Source organism: Microcebus murinus, chromosome 6 (assembly GCF_040939455.1).
Source record: "Microcebus murinus isolate Inina chromosome 6, M.murinus_Inina_mat1.0, whole genome shotgun sequence".
Lineage (NCBI taxonomy): Eukaryota > Metazoa > Chordata > Mammalia > Primates > Cheirogaleidae > Microcebus > Microcebus murinus.
In genome coordinates this window covers 20,040,842-20,061,491 of record NC_134109.1, presented here as the reverse complement: position 1 = coordinate 20,061,491, position 20,650 = coordinate 20,040,842, and positions in this window count along the sequence as shown.

Below are 20,650 nucleotides of genomic sequence, written 5' to 3'. Positions count from 1 at the left end.
TTATGTGTATAATTTTCATACCAGTATAAAATTTTAGCTCAATATTATCTCATATTCCTGTTGCTTAGCTTAGTTCTGTGTTTCATAAAATTTATCTTCTTATCCTACCTTTGTAAAAGGATAAAAGGTAGAACATAAATGTCCTTCAAAGATGATTCAATATTTTATCCTAAAATCTTTCCTGTCAGCTCTTTCTTTCCTTGACACCACTATTAATTCCGTCATCCATTTTTGGATTTACAAAAATACCGATATCCTTTTTTATAGGAATAAAACCACTGTGAGGATCAACATTGACTGATGAATGGCAAATTTTACTGCCGTGTAGAATGCCTAGTGCAGAACAGAGTTAAGGCTCTGGGGAATGAGGTTAAGGGGAAGAGAGACTTTGACCTGCCCCTGTCCCATATTAGGAAAGTAAAGTCCTGAGTATTACTGACTGGCTAGTCATACCTGGATTTGTGTATAGGTAAGCACTGAGCTGTCTGAAGGTAGTCTGGGGCATACGTGGGGTGCATGCACCTGGGATCATGGCATCTAGCTGCTAAATGGAGAGAAGAGGCTCAGTTAGTTCTATATTGTTTACCGCAGGCTAGATGGCCAAGTTATGGTTGCTCTTTTTCTTTCATATGAAATGAATAAAATATGTATATAGTCATACCACCCTGAACGTGCCTGATCTCATCTGAAATGAATAAAAATAAAATGTTTAATTGACTATGGAATTTTCTTTGTTGCTCATAATACTTCAGTTTTTTGCTTTTATTCTATGAACAAATTAAGAAGTTTGTTACCAAAATTACATGTATTTGAGAAAAATGATTTATTTTAATCCATAACTCTCTTATCTCAAATGTAAAACAATGTAATGTGAGTGTCTATAAACTATCCTAGCAGGGATATCTGCAGAGCCACAATCTTGGATATGAAAGAAATGAGATGTTTCATTTACTTTCCCCCACCCCCTTAAAATTAAATCAAGTGAATCTTAGAATCCTTTGCTGTTAGGTTATCCAGGATTTCTCAATGACAACACTATTGACATATGGCCAGTGATTTTTCTTTTTTTTAATCTATGGCTGGCCTGTACATTGTAGGATATTTCACAGGATCTTGGGCTGTACAACTAGATGCCCATAACAACACCTCAACTCCAGTTGCCACATACACACAAAAATGTCTTGCCAAATGTCCCCTGGAGACAAAGGCATTTTGAATTGAGGACTACTATGCTAGGTTGGTGGAAATACCAATTCTCTGTCATTATCTGATTTTCCTTCTAGCTCCTGTAGGAAGTAAACCATTTGGAAAGATATTCAGTCAAAGACATTTGTATAATCCCCCTTCAAGTTCAGTGACTCTGTTTTTGGTCCATGCTGAGGACAGAACAAACCCTACTGCACCTGAGAGCCTCCATGAGTAGGATCATTCTCCCCAGTCCTACTTCACAGTTATTACCTTCTGAACCCTGCATCTTCCCATGTCTCTGCCACAGAGCAGAAGAGGAGCCTATTAGTTGAGAAAACTGCAAATCTCCTCATCTTTGAAAATCTACCTATTTCTCTTCTTCCAGCTATCCAAGATCTGACCTTCTCTCTGCTCCTCCTGAACACCTTGCCTGCCTAATCTCGGCAATAGGTATGCATTTGCAAATAAGAAGTAAGGGCAGTTGAAAGCAAGGGCCTTCTTTTTGAAAAGTGTTCAGGATCTTGGAGCAAAAGATTGTAAAGAACATGGTCAGTGCTTTAGGAGGAGGAGGGAATAATACTGAGAACAAAATAGAAATAACAGGTAAAATTTGGAGCAGGGGCAAAAATCTGTGGCGTCCAGAGGCCATATGTAGTTGTAGTCCTGAGGAAATTGTTAGTTTTATATGCTTGAATGTTTCGTCTCTGTCCTTAGAGAAATGCAACCCCTCTCCCTCATGCTAGATGGTGGATTTTAAGAAAGACAAGCTTTTTATAACATCCCTTTGGACATTAAGAAGATGGTAGATTCCAGGGCCCAGTCAGAAGTTGTCTTTAAAAAAAATGTGAAGCTGATATTGAAAACTCTAATATAAATAAGGTGAGAGTACAGGTAGTTGGGTAAGCACTTTAGAGCTAGACTGCCCGGTTTCAATGTCCAGATCTAAAATTTAGAATGGAGCTTTTCCTATAGTCAGCACATCATAAGTGTAAGTCGGTACTGTATCATTTCCTTGTTAAGGATTAAACCCTCTTAAAATCAATCAGGCCATGAGACAGAACTATAGAAAAGGCAAAGTGGCCAGAGTGACAGGAAGAATGACCTCAGTGAGGACTCAGATTTTTTCCATGCCTCTGCCCAAACTTCTCCCTGGTCTATTAAGTCAAAGCCTGGTTTATGTTTGTGTCTGTCTAATCTACTGTCTCTGAATGCCCACAGCTTGATCTCTCAGAAGTAAAATATACCTGACACACAACATCTAGTTTAATTGTATTGTGGGCTGACCTCAGATAACCCCAATACCTACTTTTCAATACCTACTTCCACCTGACCTTGGCCCATCCAAATGTTGACACCAGCTGTTCCCTGGATCTTTGGACCAGTAGCCAAGGAGTCAGGGACAACAAATGCTTAGCACCTGGTTAGAAACACGTTGGAATCAAGAAGCCTTTAAACTTCCTTTCACTATTATTTTTTAAATCTTATTTCACCAATTAATCTTTTTGCATTTTTCATCAAGGGACCATCAATAGTTTGTGGAACTGTGGTTCCGAAAGATACACTTAGGCCCGTATAGTTTCAACAGACTTTCATATGGACTAAAACATGATCTGTTCTCTGGTTACTCTTTTGAATCTTAACTTCACAGTCTAAGAGTTACTCTTTTATTAATCTTTTGTCAACTTCATTATGATTTGATCCCACATGTCTTACTCTGTTTTCTGTGGCTTATAACAGAATATTTGAAACTGGGTAATTTATAAAGAAAAGAAATTTCTTACTGTTATGGAAGCTGAGAAATCCAAGGTTGAGGGCCCATATCTGGTGAGGGCCTTCCTGCTGGTGGGTACTCACTGCACAGTCCTGAGGTGGCACAAAGCATCACATTGCCAAAGATCTAAGTATGCTCATGGGCTAGCTCAGGTCTCTCTCTCTTTCTCTTCTTATAAAGCCACCAGTTCCACTCGTGTGATAACTCATGATTCTATTAACCCATTGATCCATTAACTCATTAATAGATTAATCTATTAATCAGGGCAGATTCCTCATGACCCAATTACCTCTTAAAGGTCCCACCTCTCAATATTGCCACACTGCGGATTAAGTTTCCACATGAGTTTCAGAGGGAGCAAACATTCAAACCATACCACCACACATTCATTAAGTTATCTCTGTTGGTTCCATATATTATAATAATATGCAGTCTCATTCACTGCTTTTCCAGATGAGCATCCTAACCTGAACAGGTGCCACTTTACATACCAAACACCTACACAATTTCTCTTTAGCTAATTGTGTGTATCTCCCTCTTTCACTTGTATCTACCCCTGAGATAGAGGACATTTGGAGGCAATTAGTGCTTCACTGCTTTATTACTTTGGCTTTAATAATGGTTGACCAGAAAAGTTTCACATTAAAATACAACTAGATACTAAGTGCTTTTCTGAAACTAATGAACCACTTGTGCCTCAAGAGAAGAAAAAAATGCTGCTAGTTTCATGAAAGAATGTTCAGCAGTTTCAGCATTCCTTATTTATAGATCAGATAGAAATAGCTTAAATGTACTCATTCTTGAGATATTTCAGGATGCAAGTTTTTGTAACTCTCTCCTAGTCTAAGTCTATTTGGTTTGGATGGGGCAGCAGCTTGGGCGTATAACCCAGACTTCTAAATCAGTGCACACTGGTGTTACATACGATGGGTGGAAGTAAAACCAATGAATATCAGCCCTAGGCTTTTGTCAGGAACTATTTCAAAATAAATGTTCTCTTTTGCTGGGGTGACTCAACTGATAGTCCCAAGTAACAGACTTAGTGTTTGAATCCATGTCTTGAGAAAGCCTGTGTCAACATGAAGGTAATCTTGGGCAGAGGACATAGCTAAGAGACTTAAAGAGACTGAGTTCTAAAGGTAACTTTCTGAACTTCTGAATCAAGCCATAACTCATAGAAACAACACCTGGCCTAATCCATTAAGTTTCCTTTTGCATTCAACTAGTTTAATTTTTTTGTCACTTGCAAATAAAAGTGGCTGGTTATATAGGTTCTAGTGTATACAATTTAGGTATACGACATTTGAAATACAAAACAACAGAACAGTGGGCCAAAACTTATAACCACAGGAAAAGTAGCAACACTTAAATGTAAAGCTATTGTCTAAAAGAGTTCTTTTAGTATTCGTACCCTTTATATCAATGTTCTTGGATTGTACTATCCATCCACATATACATGCCATTAGATAACCTTTAAGTTTTGGTAGGCAAGGACAGTTGTATACCTTTGAGCCTCCCTTTTTTTACATGAAATCTATTGTGTTGTATATAATAGCCAAAAGAACTTTTTTGAACGAACAATAAATAAAGTGACATGATTAAGTGATGAGAGTTATCTAATTAAAATTATTATTTTGAATCCATTTTGGAGAGGAAAATATATAATGAGCTATTGCTTTCCAAAGTGAAAACATGGAAATTGTATATTTCTAAGAGTGGATATTTTGTTTAAACTTAGGTTGATGTGTTTATTTCTCTTGTTTTGTCATCACCTAATTCTTTTGTTAAATTGTTATTGCATTTTTCTAGTAAAATGATAAATTATTGTCAGGCTTGTTATAAAACTTCTCTTGCTACCTACCACATGACTCCAGTCATTAAATAAATCTGCTCCTGAGAAAGTTCATTTACTGTACTTTATGCATTGTCTTCTAAAGGAAAATACCAATTGTCACTCAAGTGTGTAACACAGTCTGCTTTGATTGTGAGCTGAATTTTAGAGCCAGACTTCCCAAGATTACTTGTATGCATGAGCTGCCAGTACTGTAAATATATATTAAGTCTCTTTTTCATGGGACTTCTGATTATAAAGAAGATGTGAACCAAATAATAGATCCAGATAGGGTAAGTCATAAAATGCTGGAGAAGTGTTTTTGTTAGAGACATGTAGTAACATGCTGGTTGTGGGAGGATGTTGTAATTTAGAAGATGTATTGTTTACACTAACAATTTAAAGAAGATATTAAAGAAACAGAGTATAAATAAAAAAAGAATATAATAAAGAGAACTAAAGAAAGCTAGGCAGATGCACAGGTACTGGCAAAGAGATAGACACATACACACGCACATACACACATCCCACAAGTGAGCAAAATTCACATTTCATTTTGTTTCTTATTTTAAACTCTACCTTCATTCCTGCTCATTTTACACTCTTATAAAAATACTGAAATATAAATGATATTATAATTCCTAACTGTATTTGCATACAAAAAAATTCAAAAAAAATATTAAGAGAACAACACCTAACCATAAGGAGAAAGCTCATCAAGGTATGAGTACCACTGTCATTGTCATCCTCACCATCATCATCATTATCATCATCATGATCAATCAGTCATCTTGCTCAATGAATATGTATTTGGCTACATGACAAATGTCAGATGTTCAAGCTTGCTGTATGGCAATAGAAATGAGGCAAGCTAAAGGGAGTACAGAAACATTTTCTTCTTGAATTATTTTTAGCTGGTATCACCCAAAAAGAATATATGATAATTAACATCATGGACATAGGCTTTGTCAGACATTAAAAAGTCATAATTTATAATTTTTCTTGTGATTTTTTAAATAAAATTCATAATCAATTATCATTTTCCATAGTTATATGCAAAGGGTTTCTCACTCTCTAATATTCAAATGTACATAAACTAAACAATATTGAAATATTTTTTCTCTTTCTAGACTGATAGACATCAAATTGATAGCAGTGTTGAGAGGTTTGATGGAACATATACTTTAATACACTATTGCTAGGAGTATGGATTTCTACCTTTTCTGGAAACAAAACTGGGATTATTTATCAATTTTAAAATAGAAATACCATTGATATAGCTATTTCAGTTCTAGAAAAAGATAAGACTATAATTGGTACCTCCCAAAAATTTATTGACATATTTATTGTTTGTGATTGCAAAATATAAGAAAGAAAAAAATAAGGCCGGGCGCGGTGGCTCACGCCTGTAATCCTAGCTCTCTGGGAGGCTGAGGCGGGCGGATTGCTCGAGGTCAGGAGTTCGAAACCAGCCTGAGCAAGAGCGAGACCCCGTCTCTACTATAAATAGAAAGAAATTAATTGGCCAACTAATATATATATACAAAAAATTAGCCGGGCATGGTGGCGAATGCCTGTAGTCCCAGCTACTTGGGAGGCTGAGGCAGGAGGATTGCTTGAGCCAGGAGCTGGAGGTTGCTGTGAGCTAGACTGACGCCACGGCACTCACTCTAGCCTGGGCAAAAAAAAAAAAAGAAATAAAAAAATAAAAAAATAATCTTCATGTTACTAAATCCAAAGAGTATCATCATGTGTTCATAATACTTGATTTCTCAGAGGTGTTTGATGCTGTTGCCTCCACATACTTGAAAAGTTTTACACTAATTGTATGCTATTCCCCCTTCCCTTTTGGCTACTGCTTTTCTCTCCTTTTCAGGCTAATATTTACCCAGTTGAGAGGGTCTAGAACCAGACTACCTGCACTGCCACTGTCTAGACACATGAGCTTGGACAAAACACTCTTGTCCCTCTGAGGCTTAGTTTCTCCATCAGCAAAAGTATACAACAGTGCATGGCTTGGTAAATATAAGCTACATTATTGTAATTTTTAATGTCAAAGTGTCAGAATTCTGTAAGACTTGATCCTAGGCCTTTTTCTCTTTATATGCTTTACCTCCTATAAAATCAGGTTTGAATACACGCAAAATTTCTATCTCCAGGCCTGACTTCTCTGTAAAACTTTGGACACACATGTCCAACCTCCTACTTAACATTTCCTCTTGCATGTTGGTATTATAATTCAAAGGCAACATATCTATTCTGTATCAACTCTACTCTCTGCCCTGACCCAGACCCATCCATATCTGGTTGTCTTCTAAGTTGACCTATCAGAGTGACTATGGAAACCACTTGTGTGAGAAATCCTTGAACTCACACATGCAACAGTGAAAAATTGCTAAGCACTTGGAATAAAGGTCACATTTGTTCATGGAATTGATAGCATCTTCCCAGAGGGTAATTTGAAGAGAATTTAGGAATGCAACTATTTACAATGAAGTGACCTTAGACTAGTGTAGTTCCCGAGACCTAGAACCCCACCCCTAGGTCTAAAGGGAGAAATAGAAAGGAACATGTACCAGATCCAGAAAGAGAAAAGGGGAGAGAGCCACCCAATATCCTGTTAGGGTTATGATGTTTGGTTAAGTGATGCAGCCAATCCAACGACCCACAGGAAGAAAATTAATAAAATGAATAAGGAATATAAATAAAATATAATAAATATAATGAAAATAAATAATAAAAGGAAGAAAAAGAAATATTCTGGCCTCACTCCCATCCCTCCTTCCAGTCTCCTGTCAGTGCTTCTCACTGGTTAAATCCCAGTCAAAATCAGAGGGCAGGAGAATTTCTTTCTGAAGTCTATATAGATCAGCCCCCAGGGGCACAGGGAAGGGAGAGAATGGTGGAAACTGACCTAGAAAAAAGTATAGAAGGTTTTAAGCACAGTACACTATATCCCTACTACCTAGGATACTTCCTAAAACATCTTCAACTGAATAAATAAGTGAAATACCATATCCCTTATGGATATCTGTTGTTGTTAATCTCTATTGCTACATTTTTTATCCTTTGTTCAAGATACTCTCTTCTTTGTCCCAGGTTACTGCAAAAGCTTCTTAACAGGTATTTCTTCTTTTTCTGCATACTCAAGATTGCTTTATTTCCCCTCTCGTCCTCCCAGAGAGTGAAATTTTCAAAATGCAAATCCAATTCTGACACCTCTGTGTCTAATGACTTTTCATTTGTTTGAGTTTTCTATGTTGTATAAGTAATTATTGCAAACTTTATGACTTATAACAACACTTGTTTATTATCTTACAGTTTTGTAACTAGGTTCTCTGTTCAGCATCTTATGAGGCTAAAATCAAGGTGTCTTTTGGCTGGGATCTTGTCTCTGGGAAAAATTGACTCTGGGAAAAAATCCACTTCCAAGCTCAATTCTGTTTTTGTCAGAATTCTATTTCTTGAGGTTGTAGGACTAAAGTCCCTGTTTCTTTGATAGCTGTCCACCAGGGGTTGCTCTTAGCTTCTAGAGACCACCTAGATTCTTTGGAGTGAGACCCTTTCCATCTTTAGAAAGAGAAATAGTGCACTGATTTCCTCTCATATTTCAAATCTCTCTGACTTCCCTTTCTGCTACCCGCTGGACAAAACTCTAAAAGAGCTAATATGATTAGATTGGGCCCACCTTTCTGCCAAATAAAGTAACATAATCCTGGGAATGATATCTCATCATATTTACAGTTTCCACTGACACTCAAATGGTAGGGGATTTATAAGAGAGAAACAGTCATTGGGTGTCATTCCTAGAATTCTACTTATAACATTGATCTCATAGTAAATCCCAAACTTCTTACTGTGGCCTTTGTGATCTAGAATTGTCTATCTCTCTAGCCTAATCTCATAGCATATTCTGCGTCTTTCTGTGTGTTTGTCACACATGCCAGCTTTCTCAGGGCCTCAGCTGGCTCTCAGCCTCTCAGATTTTAATTTTATGGACAGAATTTTCTAATATCTCCCTATTATTTAAACTTCCTCACCTAAAGCCCCACAGAGTACAGTCAATAATTTTGAAAGATATGTATGTATATTTGTGTAAAGAACATAATTTAAAATAATATATTTTAAAACATTAGAGATTATCTGTGTGGTGGGTTTATTGATGATTTTTAATTAGAGCTTTGAGATTTCCATACTTCTGATCTGTGTTATGGGGATAAATTACCTTTATAATCAATTAAATGATGATTTTATTTTAAAGTTTATAATAAAAAAATCAACATATAACAAAGGCTTCAGGGATATTGTCTCCATATGAATCAGCAATCTTTAGATATTTTATATGACTATATTATTATTTGTATTTCCCAGCTATTAACAAGTTCAATAATATGCACAGAGTTAAAATTGATAGCTTAATATTGATAAGCCATCTAATGCCAGCTACTCTAAGTAAATGATAGAAGTGATTTTTTCTCCCACAATCTTTATTTATTTATATTTATTCTGAGACAGAGTTTCACTCTGTTGCCCAGGCTAGAGTGAGTGCCCTGGCTTCAGCCTTGCTCACAGCAACCTCAAACTCCGTAGCTCAAGCAATCCTGCTGCCTCAGCCTCCGGAGTAGCTGGGACTATAGGCATGCACCACCATGCCCGACTAATTTTTTCTATATATATTAGTTGGCCAATTAATTTCTTTCTATTTTTTATAGTAGAGACAGGATCTTGCTCTTGCTCAGGTTGGTTTCCAACTCCTGACCTTGAGCAATCCGCCCACCTCAGCCTCTCAAAGTGCTAGGATTACAGGCATGAGCCATCGCGCCTGGCCCACAATCAACTATAAGAGCAATCTTTTGATTTTAAATTTTTGCTTTTATTAGTTATTATTGTAATCAAACATCAACTATACGTCAATTAAATTCACACTACCTTAAAACTTTAGAAACATAAACATGCTGTTAGAATTTCAATGAGGTCTATGCTATGGTTTCCTGGAACCATGTGGGACTTATTATAGATGACAATATAAGTATTAATTGACACAGAAAGCTTAAAAATTAAATAAAACCTGTAGATATGCAGTCATATCATATTAGATTCAACAAAGTTTTCTGGCATTAGAAACATCTCCCTTCCTTCGTACTGAATAGTTTATAGACAGATAACATTTTCCTTTGAGGAATAGACAAAAGACCTTCCTTACAGGATAAGACACAGGAATAAGAGTTAGGAAAAAAAGCAACAATTTTAGTTTCTCATTTATTTTGTCAGCCATATTACATATCTATAATAGAAAACTGCAGCACAAGCAAAATATTTCTCAATTGTTGGATCTAATTAGAAAGAGCTAATGGTGAAAAAAATGAAATCTTAAATGTTCAGTGAAATTTGATGGATTCCTGATATACCTACCATGCTTATTTAGAGAGTCAGAATGAAGTTTGAATGTTTGATTTGAAAGGGTAATGAATTTTTATTGCTTTATTATATCCCTATATAACACCCCTCTCTCTCTATCTCTCTATTTCTCTCTTTCTGTCTCACACACAAACACAAGGAAAACAGGATAACTTTTCTTAATGTCTTCTACTCATATTTCAAATTAAGTAAACATTTATCAAGAGCCTCAAATGTACTAGGAATTGGGCTAGTACCTGGGTATGCTGTAATTATCCCACTGCACATAGAGGTTATAGACTAATGCTCAACACATCCGTGTATACAGTCATATTTAATCAGCATGACAACACTATCAGGTAGGTTTTCTTCCCATTCCATAGATGAATAACAAGTTGAAGGTTGCTCCAGCCTTTAAGTGGCAGTGGTCTGCCAATTCAAATCCTTCTATAGATAAAAGTTTCACACTTCACATTTTTTTTCTGTTGATTTATTTTTCATCTCATATTTGATTAACTTAAATAAGATCATTTTAAAGTACAAAGTTTGCTCTGATGGTTCAGTTCTTTTAATATTTTCTCCAGAAAATATTTTGGTCTACATGTCTAAAACATATGATTTGCATCTATTCATTTATTTATTCATTTTCATTCATTTAACTTGGGAAGTTTTCATAGCAAGATTGAAGGGATTATAAGGCATATTGCTAAAGTTTAGAAGCTTACTATAAGGGAAGTGGATAAATAAGTGAAATATGTATAATCCTATATGTCAGTCAGCGTCAATTTGTCCCTAAAATCTAAAGCAAGAGAGAATCTGTTTAAACTTTATAGTGGACCATTGCTGGGTTTTTTGCTTGCTTTTATTTCATTATTTTATTTTTGTTTTTGGTTTGGCCATAAAGCAGTTATAATCCCTATTTGTAAATAATACTCCAATTTCTTCTCAGGTTCCATCATCTTTTTTCAGCTGTTTCGTTGTCAAATAACTCTATCTGTAACTTTAATTGTGAGCATGCATCTTAGGTCTGGCCAATACAAACATTTTTTTCCATGTACATATGATTTGGTTTAGGGGTAATAAGCAGACAATTCAATGAAAAACAAAGCACCTCAATGAAACTTCTGTGGAATTGTTGTGGGCAAATGGATAAATGTCTCTGTACAATTTGAACTTGAGAAATAGAACAGAGGATATGTCCAACCATTTTGCCACGTTGAGAATACAGCAAATTCTGAGAAACTAAAAAGAGAGAAATAAGATTCTAATTTTAGCCATTTTTAGGTCAGGACTACTCATGATTTTTAATCATCATCTTAAGATAGACTTTGCCACTGCCCCTCCTATATAATTTTCTTTATGTTAACCCTTTTCCTCATCAAACCACTTATATAAGCTTTATGTAGTGGAATTTATTAATAAAGAGTGGAACTATAATTCAGAACAGACATATTGTGGCACTACATGCCATTTAATTTAAAACTGTACAGTAAACCTCATTGTTTCATTTGTTTATTTAAATTTCTATGTCCTTTATGGCCTACTACCATGCTGTGTGTCCTGTTTTTTTCTTCTTCACCAACTCTCAGCTCCATTTTCTTCTACCCAAATTTTAATCCAAATAGGGTTGCCAGATAAATATAAGGTACAGAGTCAAATTTGAATTTAAATAAATGACGGATAACTTTGTGGTTAAAGTACATCCAAATCACCACATGGGGCATAATGACATCAATAATATTTATTTATTTAAAATTCAAATTTAATTGAGAACTCTATATTGTTTTTCCTTTATGAGAGCAACCCTAATTCTAGAGCCATTTGCTTTCTCCATCCAGCCCCAGCCCTGAGGACATCCTTTATCAAGTATTTATCCAAATTGTTCCTTTTATTATTTTTCTAAATAAAAAATATATTAAAATTTCCCCATTTAATTACAGAAGTAAAGTTGTTAGATCATATGCATATTAACTTAATTTTTATTTTTCTTCATGTTCAGTTACAGAAGAGTCCATTATAATTTGAGAAAATAGGTAAAGCCTACATCTAACTTTTCTATTTTTCTATTTTCCACTCCTTGGGGTTCCTCACTCACTTCTGCACTCCCCTCTGCTCCGTCGGACCCCTCAATGTACAAAATACACATTCCCTCTTCCATTCATTTTTGGTTTTGTTTTTGTTTTGACCAAAAAGCATTTATAACCCCTCTTTTGTAAATAAACCCCAATTACTTCTCAAGTTCCATCATCTTTTCTCAATTGTTTCAACGTCAAATGACTATCTGTAGCTTTAATTGTGAACCAGTATAATTCTGTGTCCCGTGCTTTTCCAACTTCTCCCCTTTTAACTATATCAAAAACTGTTCTCAGGGACAAGATGTTTTTAACTCATTTTAATAAAAATGGGATCCTACTATTTCCATTGTTGTATCTGAAATTTCTCCAGAAAGATCATCTTGCCATATCAATGACTTTTCCCCAAACCTGCAGAATACATCTGCCATTTTTAACTGTTCCAGAAATCTAAAATTTTTCTTTCAGATTAGCTTAGGTTAATATGGATTGATCAATAATTTTTATTATCTTTGCCTTTTCCACGCATAGAATTTGGTGGCCTCCTTATTCTTACATTTCACTACAGAAAATCTACTTACTTATGTATCTCTTTTGGTCTCTTCTAAATCTAATGCTCCCTGCAGTCAGCTAAAAACAAACAAATTAGCAAACCAAAACAAACAAACAAAAACATTCCAATCTATCACCTCTCAGATACTTCAATTTTTCTTTGTTTGGTTTCTTATTCTGCATGTTAAGATGTTAGCTGACAGGTAGGGATCCAGCACATTTCTTCTTTATACTGATAATGTGCTCTGTGAGATATTAATGAAAGTTTTCAGAAAATAGTGGTTGCAATCTCACACACCATGCAATTTAGGAGACAGAATTTCACTTAGAGATACTGGCTTTCATGCCTTGCATTTCTTTAATGCCATTCTTTTGATGCGCTTGTAGCAATATACACATTTCTTTCTTAAAAGCCAAATATCCATAGAAGAGAGGCAGGGTAGAGGTATTAAAGATCAATACTTGTCCTAAAGAAAGAATTTAGAATCTTCAAGGAAGACACCCATTCAATAAGTCTTTACATGATTGTACATTTTAGGTGAATAGATGTGTCTGGAGAATGTTTGGCAATTGCAAAGACTTAGCTAATTCATTGTTTCCTTCAGATCTTTCCCCATACACTTTTCTTTAACATTTTTCTCCTTAAATCTTAAAGTTGTTTTGTTAAGTTTGTTTTAAGGCCTTTACCTTTGTTTCTTTCTGTTGACTTCAGACTGCAAGTGGATTTAGTAGCCTGACAATAACTCATTGCTGGCATGGGCTCACCGATAAATAAATGGCCACTGAGTGTGCACAGTTTATAATCCTCTCCCTGTGACTTTATGGAGGATGGTTCTCCATGTCAAAAATAAAGTCAGTTTGTTCTAAAAATGAATTACCATCATGTCTGCTGACTTTGGGTGGTCTATTGTTATTAAAGACTGAATTATCTGGATTCATTTTGAATGTTCTAAGAGCTCTAAAGTGGATGTCTCTGGTGCTTGGGAATGCAAGGAGGGATTTGTTATGTTAAATGTCAAGGTATCTACAGCCCTGATGCTGGGAAGTAGCTTTGATTGACAGGATTTTTATGGTTCTATGGGGATTTTAAAAATCCTGGTTTCAATGTGGTTTCTGGTGTTACAACTTTTTTCTTTTTTCCACACTTGGTAAAACTGACATAGTAAATATCAATACAAATCATTTGAGATTGATTTTTTTCTTTCTCTCTCTTTCTCTCTCTGTCTCCCTCCCTCCCTCCTCCCCTTTTCCCCTCTCTTTCTCTCTCCCTCTACCTCCCTTCCTCCCTCCCTTCCTCATCTCGTCTTTCTTTCTTTCTTTCTTTCTTTCTTTCTTTCTTTCTTTCTTTCTTTCTTTCTTTCTTTCTTTCTTTCTTTCTTTCTTTCTTTCTTTCTCTCTCTCTCTCTCTCTCTTTCCTTTTCTTTCTTTCTTCTTCATTCTTTTCTTTTATTTCTTTCTGACAGGGTCTTGCTCTGTTGCCTAGGCTAGAGTACACTGGCATCATCATAGCTCACTGCAACCTCACACTCCTGGGCTCAGGTGATCCTCCTGACTCAGCCTCCTGAGTAGCTGGGACTACAGTTACGTAATACCATGCCCGGCTAATTTTTCTATTTTGTAGAGACAGGGTCTGGCACTTGCTCTGTCTGGTCTCAAACTTCTGTCCTCAAACAATCCTCCCACCTCAGCCTTGCAAAGTGCTAGGATTACAGGCATGAGCCACGACACTAGGCCTTGAGATTTATTTGTGTAAAGATCTTCTGGATCATTCTGGTATAGGCAAGGCTGACTATCAAATGATCTAGCATTTAGAACCTCCTTTCTTTCCTACACCCACCAGTTCACCATTTTTCCCTGCTATCAACTGAATGCTTTGTCTCTCCACCCCTGTTCATATGTTGAAGTGCTAATCCCCAATGTGATAGTATTCTGAGGTGAGGCCTTTAGGAGACAATGAGGTCATGACAGCAGAACCCTCATGAATGAGATTAGTACCCTTATAAGAAGAGAGAGGAGCGAGATGATTTATTTTTCCAATAAGAAGGTATTCCTCTCCAAACCAGGAAAAGGGTCCTCACCAGGAATGAAATTGGCTGGCTCCTTGATCTTAGACTTCCCAGCCTTCAAAACTGTGAAGAATAAATGTTTGTTGTTTAATTCTATGGTATTTTGTTTCATACTAATTTCCTCAATTTTAAATAGAAATTGTCTTCCTAGCTCTATACTAATTTCCCCTATACTAATTTCCCCAATTTTAAATAGAAATTGTCTTCCTAGCTCTATTTTCTTCTTTACAATTGATTTTGATATTACTCTATAATTTTCCTTGCTCTGTATTTAAGCAGTCATTGGCCAAAAGTAATACAATTCTGACTGAAACCCTGATAAAAGAATAGTAATAGTCTCATTATTAAGGGAATTTTCCAGAAGCATCATTTATGAAGACAATCTCCCAATTGATATATTAATAATTAAGGCCCAGTTTTCTTAGACAGTTAAAAAAAGTAAACAAAACTTAGAGACAATGGATTTTCCCTCCCATTGTTTCTTTCTTTTTTTTTTTTTTTTTTTGAGACAGAGTCTCGCTTTGTTGCCCAGGCTAGAGTGAGTGCCGTGGCATCAGCCTAGCTCACAGCAACCTCAAACTCCTGGGCTTGAGCGATCCTTCTGCCTCAGCCTCCCTGGTAGCTGGGACTACAGGCATGTGCCACCATGCCCGGCTAATTTTTTGTATATATATTAGTTGGCCAATTAATTTCTTTCTATTTATAGTAGAGACGGGGTCTCGCTCTTGCTCAGGCTGGTTTTGAACTCCTGACCTTGAGCAATCCGCCCGCCTCGGCCTCCCAAGAGCTAGGATTACAGGCGTGAGCCACAGCGCCCGGCCCCTCCCATTGTTTCTATGAACATGAATTGATATTCTATTAAGTGATTCTTTTTTTTTTCAGTATTTATAATATCTATAATTTGAGAATGCAGGCATAAACATGATACCACTAAAAGAAATCTGACTGCACACATACTTAGCTCCCCTCAGAAAACTATTGTAAGGTTTTCCTCAGAGTTTAATTTATTCATTAAAATCATTTAGTGTGTAATTTAAGCTATGCTGTTTATTGAGATTCTGATAAATAAATTTGGTATTAAGAAGACCTATAAGTTAAAGTAAAGCATGACAGAAAATCTTAGAAGCTAAGTGTAGATTCATGACGTTCACACAAACTACTCTGAATGCTCAAATAATAATAACACTAAAATAACTAATCCAGTAGCAAAGAATTTTATAGTTATGCCCAGATATTTTACTTTTGGGAATCTGGAGAAAGAAAGCAATTTTGTTCAAAGTAACAATGGCTGAAAAAGTAAGATCAACAGTTTGATCTACTAATAACAAATCTCTCCTAAGTGGATTCCAGATGTCAGTCATTGTAACTCAGTCATGGCCGAAAGCAATTAATGTCTTAAAAAGAGTATGTAGTGAACAGTTCTTTATACCTGAAAGTAGACACATAATCTATACTTTGTAACAGCAGCAGCAGTCCAAGTAGTCATCCTATTAGTAATAGTAATGATAATATTGGCATTTACCCTTGATACTTTTAAACAGAAAGCGAATGTGTCAGGTCCAAAAATATTACCTTTAATAACTATAATCTTCTGGGATTAGACAGGAATACTCAAAATATTTGATTCTGAAGACTGGGGATTTACTATTGATTGTGCTTTTTATCTTCTGTGGCCCATTTTCTATGGAATGCTCCATCTGTGCCTAAAATATAGGCGCCAGAGTGTTGTAAATGATGTGAAGGGAGAGCTTTATTTGATAAGAGAAAAACAGTAACCATTTCTCTTTGATTTGTAAGCACTGATTTTTATTGCTGACTTGTGAGAATGACTAAGGCTTTTTGGTTTCATTATGTCTATTTTATGAGCTACCACAATTAGGGGACATGTTTTCTGCTTAGACATGTCTGTATAATGAATTGACTTTCTTGTAAAATGTATTCTGAGATAATATTCTGATCTTGAACTACTATCTGGGTTCATAAATTCGTTCAATGAGATAAGAATAAAGGGGAATAAAATGACAGAAATGGTGCCTAAATTAAAATAATGTGTTGAGTATAAACTTTATAATTGTTTAGTAATTACATAGTTTTTTTTCCCTAATTATTCATTTTCAAAACACATTCATGTTTTTAAATGGATAAAAGAGTTAACTAATAATTATAATAATGATAATCTTTTAGCTAGTATATTAACTGAGTGTGCTTGTTGGTTGGTGCTCAGAGAAAATGTTATCACCAAAATCTTCATCCCCTCATCAACTTGACAACTTTTGACACTATTACTGTAGTTTCTGGTTTCTAAAAAACTTATTACCAGATATCAAATGTTTTTCTATATATTAGGCTTATAAATTTAATTAGCTTTGATACTTAGGTATTCAGATATGCTTTCTTAGATGCAACATTAAACGATTTTATAATCAGAGGAAATACTCACATTATAGCCACCATAAGACTCTCTGTCTTGTGTAGGGAATTTTATAGAAGATGTCTGAGGGTTGAGTACTGATCATCAAAATCCGAGACATAGATGTGTGCTTATGACTTTGAGTGCATGCCACTGAGCCTGTTAATGGATTCTTAAAAATACAAAATCTCTAAAAAAAACCCCAAAAAACAGGATAATTTCACAGCCCTGATTCAATGAGAAATCTTATCTACTGGATGAATTTGATGACTTGTTCTTAAGAAGAAAAAATAACATCCTTCTGCCAAAGTTAAACAATGGCCATTCAGATAGCAGAGTTAGGCAGAAAAATCAATAGAAATAATGAAGGATAGTGGGAATGATTTTCTTTAAAACAGAAAAAAGAATTGCTTCTGATAAAAATGTATATTTATTAGGAATATTTCAAAGAACAATCACATTGAATTTCTTTGCCTGAGCCTCAGTCACATGATAATATTAGAATTTGTAGGCATTTTAGAAATCCATGGTTGATATAAGAATGAATTTGGTCTGGATTCAAAATTAAGGATCAAAAAGAAATTATTTACTAGTAAATATAAACTTTTGTTTCTACCAAGAACCATAGAATAATTTCATGGTGATATTATTAACGAGTATTGAGAAACATATTTTTTGTAATGAGGTCAAATGGTACACGTACTGGAATCTAATTGACTTTAAGAAATAATTTTACTCTGGCTTCATCAATGGTAAGGCAGTAGGCAACATACTTTTATTTAATCAGAGAGAAACTGATCTAAGGTATAATATAATCAATAATGCTGAAATTGTGACTTATAATGCAACATGTTGAAAAGTAACATGTGGATTACTATTAAAGGCAATACTTTTAATAAAATATATTAAGCCGATGGACTGATCAATAGCAATTTATGTAGCTGCTGAATTGTTTTATTAAATTTCATTTTATAGAGAGCAGAAGAGAATATTTCTTATTGAAGTTTTTATTTAAATAGAATTTATTTCTTATGACACTAAGGGAACTGAATTTCTTTTTTAAAAAATACTAACACATATTCATGAATCATTTAATAATTATTTATTGTACATTGAAAAAAATTAAATAATCAACTGAAGTTTACATGCTTCCTTAACAAATAAATGTGAAAATAAAATTTATAAATGATTGAAATAGGAAATGTTTACCTTATTTCTGAAATCTTATAAAGGTAAGAAGAACATGATGGGTGTATATGGAAGAATTATGTTAATTGTTCAAGGAAAGCTGATGGTATGTCACAAGAATTGCATAACATATGAGTAGTTCAGTATAAGACGCAACTAAATCCCTGGGATTTCTCCTACAGGTTTGTAATGTATGTATGACAGGTGTAAATGCTCAATAACTGTTATTAGCTGCATGAACATTCATCAAGGGGATAATAAATTCCTATAGTTATAGTTTTATAGTCACTTGCATACTAGACTAGTGGTGGTATAAAGGTAGCAAATGAAATGCACAGTTCAGTTGAATTCAGTGTATCTCCTTAATCCTGGTTATTCCTAATGAGATGTTCTTTAAGATTTTATCCACGTATGCTTTATATCACTCAAGCTATATTTAAATGTGCCATTTCTTAGAGATAGATATGTTGATGTAGATTCCAAGTACAGTAATTCTTTCCTCTAGTAATCAATCTAAAGAATTTTAATTAATATCTTCTGCAATTACATGTTAGGGTTAAGACAAAATTGACCTTTTAGTTGTTATGTTTTATACTATATATTTTCTGTAAATATGTTATTAGCAATAAGTAATTTATTTTGGCTGTTCTCAAACAATAGAAAACATTTAACCCACAGCCTTTTGACTATATGTCTCACTTATCACATATATAAAGTCTTCCTCTGTTATTCCAATGAAAAAGTTTTCATAGGTGATATAGACAGCATAATTAAGTAAGTAGAAATATAAAAGGAAAAATGACGGCATTCTAAATGTTCTGTTATAGTTTATTTTAATCTTAAACTATTTAATTTAAAGAATGAAAGTGGATATTTTTGAGGGGAAATATTAAATATTTTAACTTGGTCAAAATAACTTAAGTTGCAAGTCACTTTAAGAAGGAAATAACATATTCCTTTAGTTTTACAAATTCAAATACTTAGCTTCTTAATCATTGTTCTTTGTTTTCATAGTTTGTCACTTTGCACATTCTGGAAAATATAAGCTACAGCAATTAATAGGAACATTACTTTTAGTGATTAAAAACAAAACAAAACAAAACAGTAGAAATGCGGCCTGCACTAGAAATGGCACAAAATGCTCAAGCTTTAATACTTGAGATGTTAACAGTGTAAAAGAATATTTAATCAAGTTATGCAGAGAGATATCCATGTTAACCCAATAGGAAATCACTTTTAGTTCACACCCACTATGGGAATTATCATAGTGTTTAGTCAAGCAGAAAGTAAAACTAACAGATACAGAGCAGAGAATAATTGCTATACAAATAGAAACTATTTGTAGCATAAGAAGTTGGGAGCAGACATTTAACAGAGACCACTGACGTATTTTAAAAATTTATTTAAAAATTTCAAGATAGTAAACTGAGCATGCATAATTAGCCTTTCTTGCTTCCAATTGAAATCACAACAAATATGTACTGAAGAGAATGTATCCAGTATAATCATAGAAGGAAGGTGAAAAACCACTATCAGAATAAGGGTAGAGTTTTAGTAATGATTAACTGAACAGAGGAAATGACAGCCTAGAAAATTGCCTAAAAAATTTCTTCACTGCCCAAAAATGTCTTGGTAGGCCCCAAACTCATGTTGGCAGATGTGAACAACAAATAAATATGTGCATTATAGGATCACAATAAAGAAATAGAATAAAATTAGCTATAGAGACCAAAGGTGATTAAACAACTAATGAATACTTTAAAAACATCCTAATGAATACCCTGAGAAAGATTCAAGATGATGCTTCTATTCTACTAAAATCAGTAGCATGTTGTTATGAAACAGGATAAAAGAAAATAATAGTAGATTCTTGGGAATTGATATATATATATATATATATATATATATATATATGTACGCAAACAGACAAAACTCATTTTATTTAAAGATTAAACAAGATAAGGTTTAGAAAATAACCCAATGAAAAGAATTTCCTCTTCTAATCATGATGGAATAACAAAAGCAGATTTACATTTATACTGTAATCGACTGAAAAACTGAACAATTATTTTCAGACATTAGATTATAGGTGTTATAGGATTCTGACCCCTGAAATAAGGGAGTAAAATGAGGTGAATCACATGATCTCTCCAACTATCTACATGTAGACACATT